The sequence below is a fragment of the Alligator sinensis genome, unplaced genomic scaffold, assembly GCF_000455745.1.
Source record: "Alligator sinensis unplaced genomic scaffold, ASM45574v1 scaffold591_1, whole genome shotgun sequence".
Lineage (NCBI taxonomy): Eukaryota > Metazoa > Chordata > Crocodylia > Alligatoridae > Alligator > Alligator sinensis.
The window spans coordinates 325653-329780 of record NW_005842925.1 but is presented as its reverse complement, the minus strand read 5'-3'; the positions used below and the strand labels follow the sequence as shown (position 1 = coordinate 329780).

At 48.6% G+C, this 4128-nt stretch overlaps 1 long non-coding RNA gene across 1 annotated transcript in view; it reads left to right on the top strand.

Moving 5' to 3' along the window:
* The first annotated feature begins 3773 nt into the window (after positions 1 to 3773).
* Positions 3774 to 4128, top strand: part of LOC112548104 — a 10105-nt gene continuing 9750 nt past the window's right edge. Inside the window, exon 1 of the long non-coding RNA XR_003091904.1 lies at positions 3774 to 3853. This is a non-coding gene — a long non-coding RNA (uncharacterized LOC112548104). The remainder of the gene's footprint in view (positions 3854 to 4128) is intronic.

The following is a 4128-nucleotide window of genomic DNA, read 5'->3' as shown; positions in this document are numbered from 1 at the left end:
AACATAGCTCATCTCGTAACCTTAGTAACCAAATTATATACTAGAACAAGTAATATTTTTATGGCAATATTTTTCCAGTGTGAATAATAGGAAAATAATTAGAAAATAACACATTTGGTAGTGAGTGCACCGTTAAGAGTTGCCGTAATGGGACTCCATCAGTTTATAGCAACATTCCTCCCCTTTCTTTTTCAGAACCTTGTAAATTGTCCCAAAGTTAAGTCTTTCTCTTGTGTATACAGTCAGCTAATTGCTATATTAATGATCTTATTAATGTAGAATCCAAGCATATTTTATAGAGCCTTGAGTCACAAGCTTCATTAAACAATAATACATGCTACTTTGATTGAAAAGAACGCTTGATCTGTCACTTTCACTGAATATCAGTTTCTATTGTAAAGAAATAGAAAAGCTTCATGGACTCTGGAATACTTTGGTGCATCCCCTGCCATCTCTGCACAGCCCTTAAAACACTGACAGGCATTTCACTCTGACAGCTAAGGCCATGGCAAAGGGAACGAGGTGTCTAATGTGGGAATTAAGTAGAATTGAGACAACTATGTCTAAAATCATGGGGGTGAAAACTCAGGCTACCTAAGTAGCCTCAGGCTTAAACTCAGCCACTACCTAACTTCCATACATATTTCTGGGCTCGTTTCTTTAATTTAAAGTTTTCCCATGTGCCCTTCTGCAGTGCTAAACAGTTTGGTGCCTGAATCACAATTAAGCTCTGTCAGGATCCAGGGCACAACATGATTCCTTAGCTGTCTACACTTGCCATTAGCCACCTCTACTGCTCACCTGCTATTCCCCATACCTAGTCTTACTTCAGAGACACTTACCTAGTGGTTTTTGAAGATAAGCATATATGATGCACCTGACTTAAGTCAACATACCTGAATCCATCCCAGAGAGTGGTGATGCTGATAGTGGCACTTCCATCTTTGGCCCAATATAACCAAAACTTAGGAAACACGAACAGAACTTTGAGGTCAAAGGTCCTCACCACACTCAAAGAGCTCTCAGCTCTTGAAAAACTATGAGAAGTCAGGACCTCAAGTTTGCATGTCTCATCTGCAAGAGAAACCCTGATCCTGTGCTGGTTCTCCTGACACCTGGGGAGTTCTTCACAATTACCTCTGGTGGTGAAGATGTGCACCATTCCTTTAAATCTGAAGTGCGTGGCAGGCTGTATGTACCATTGCTTTAGACATATAGCAAGAGGCACAGGGATAGGTTCCATACATCAGCTCTACAGTGAAGCATCAGTAGAGGAAGACTACCATTAGAGATAATATGGGTCTTCCTCATTTTAATAAAGCTCCTTGTTAAGTGTCAGAAAAGGGCAACTCTTTGTAACTTCGTACAACAATGCTGATCTGCGTGGTTATGTGCACACAAAACATTGCTGTGAAGCTTAAATATAGCTGGGCCAGCAGCATAAATTAGCATATGTGGATCTATGCGACTGTGCATAAACTGCTTCTGGTCCACCTCACTTAGAGAGAACTTACCTATCTCTACGCTGTCTTGCTCTCAGGAATGTAGACATACCTCAAGATGTCTATCAGGAATGCAGTGGTGGGCTAGAGAATCCATAGTGTGCTCAAAGCCAGTTGTCAAAAAGAAAATATTCCTCTGGGACCTGTCTGTTTGTTTATTTACACTTGAAATGAGCTATTTTCCACAGCTCTAATGTCTTAGATTGGGCCTGGTGAAATATAGCTCTCCTGTAATATCAGAGCTATGAAATATAGCCTGCTTTTGGCTAGCTCCCAAGGAGCTCTGGACTATATCTGTTAAAGACATTAACACTCCAAATAATTTCACCAGCTGTTTCAGATAAGCATACAGTAAGTAGGTGAGGCAAATAGACTTATGACTCATGTCCTTTCCTAGCCAAGCCTTTCATCTCAAAAGTTAGACCACAAAATCAATTGGACATTTCTGTAGACAGTGACTTTTAGACTGTGTGGCCTTCTTTTTGCAACATACCTCTAGATCATCAAAGAATAAGCAGTCAGGAATGGCACAGCTGACACGCATATATATTTGCAGTCACAACAAGAGTTTGTAAACAAGAGACAAACTGGCAGAGAGGACTGTGCATTTTGCAGAAGTGGCACTGGGGACATTTTGACTCATGCATCCATTTGCAAAGACTGTAACAGTTAAAGAGAAGATACGCTGGCATATTCAGGGTTAATTTGATTGCTACAATTGTGGGGGAGGGGAAATCAATGGAGGTATTGTTTTTTAATATGTACCAGAGTCTGGCCACAATTGTTGGTGATTTCATTTTGTCTACAGCTTAGGATGATAAAAATAGAGCAAGTGATGGCAGTCTGGAAATTTTCATTCTTGAACTCACTCACTCATGATAAGCACTGAGAGTCCAAAGGTTACATTTATATTAGTTTAATATTGATGAGGCATGAAACAAGATGTTTCTGGTGAATAAAAGGTGGATGTATAAAACTGAACTCTGCTCAGCCTTAGTATTTTGAAGATAACATGGTAAATTTGAACCCAGAGAACAAATCCACAAAGAATCTTTGGCCTGGGAACATGACAGACTCTTGTCTGGATGAATTATGTACACACACACACACACACGCCAATTGCCCAACAAGAATAACAGGTGGGGGGTGCGGGTGGGGACAGAGGCCTGCATCTGGCATCCCCAACACCTTTGGGGCCGGGCCTGCTCCCCCTGTCCCCCACGGGGCCAGGCCTGGCCCCCCCACCCTCCATTTCGGGGCCAGGCCAGGCCCTCCCTGCCACTGTTTTGGGGCCAGGCCCACTCCTCCCATCCCCCCACCAGCACCCCCCTCCCTGCATCAGCCCAGATCTGCTGCACCCCACCCGCTGCCATCGTAGTGGGCTGGCTTCTCCTCCCCTTGGGCCTGCTCATCCCCTCCCCCCTGCTACCGCCACGTCGGCCCTGGCTCACTGCTTCCCCTCCCCACCTCCCATGTTGGGAGGAAGCAGCGTGGGAGAGAGAGGGGGAGAGGCCAGCAGGTCTGGCCTTGGTCCCCTCTTCCGTATTCGCTGCTTGCAGGGAGCGGGGATGAGGGGCGAGGCCAGCGCTCTGTTGCCACTGCCACTGCCTTCGTGTCCTGTGTGCCCACCATCATGGCAGCACTCCACTGCACCACCACCTCCTGTCTGAATGCTGTATTCGCACTCTGATTGGTTGTTTCTGTCAGCCAATCAGAGTGCGAATAAAGCATTATGGACAGACAGACAGACTGAGGCTTTTATAACATTAGAATATATATTTGTGGAGCCCTGGGGCACCAGCTAGATCTGTCCTTTTGGTTCCTTTATGCTAAGCTGCAGCTTCCCCCTCCCCGATGTCGGCCTGGCCTGAGAGGCACGCAGCAAAGCCGCAGTTTCTATTTACCTCTGCTGGCCTGTCCTGGCTGGTCCTAAGCACAGCCGTTGCTCCTCCTCACCGGTGCCAACTCGGCCGGGCCTGTCATATCCCAAGCGGCATGCAGGGAAGCAGTGGCTTGGCCAGCTTTGCCATGTGCTGCTTGGGATGGGACAGGCCTGGGACTGGTCAGCATTAGCGAGAAGAAGTGGCGACTGAGCCGCGTGCCGCTTCCACGCACTGCTCGGGACGGGTTGGCATCAGAGAGGCAAAGCTGTGGCTGAGCCTGTGCCAAGCAGCATGTGAGGAAGCAGCACATGGCTCAGCTGCTGCTTCTCACTGGTGCTGACCCGGCTGGGTCACTGCTTCCCTGCATGCTGCTCGGAATGTGACAGGCCCGGCCAAGCCAGCACTGGTGAGGAGAAGTGGCAGCTGAGCTGTGAGTTGCTCGGGACCGGACGGGCCAGGCCAGTGGAGGTAAGTGCGCGGCTTTTTGCAACTGCTCCCAGAGCCCCAGGGGCTCCTGCCGTGGCCCAGGGGACTCCGCCCCACTTGTGCTGTGCCCAGTGCACAAAGGCTGAGCCAGGAGCCTCCCAAGCCCGGCATCATGCCCCAGCCAGGCAGCATCCTCCTGTGGGCAGGGCGGTTGCACCCCATCCCACAGAGCTGTGTCGGCCAGGCCGGGCTCCACTTTGGGTGCCGCGAGGGGTCCAGCTGTGGCCCGAGTCTACAGAGCTCTGAGGCAGCCCCCA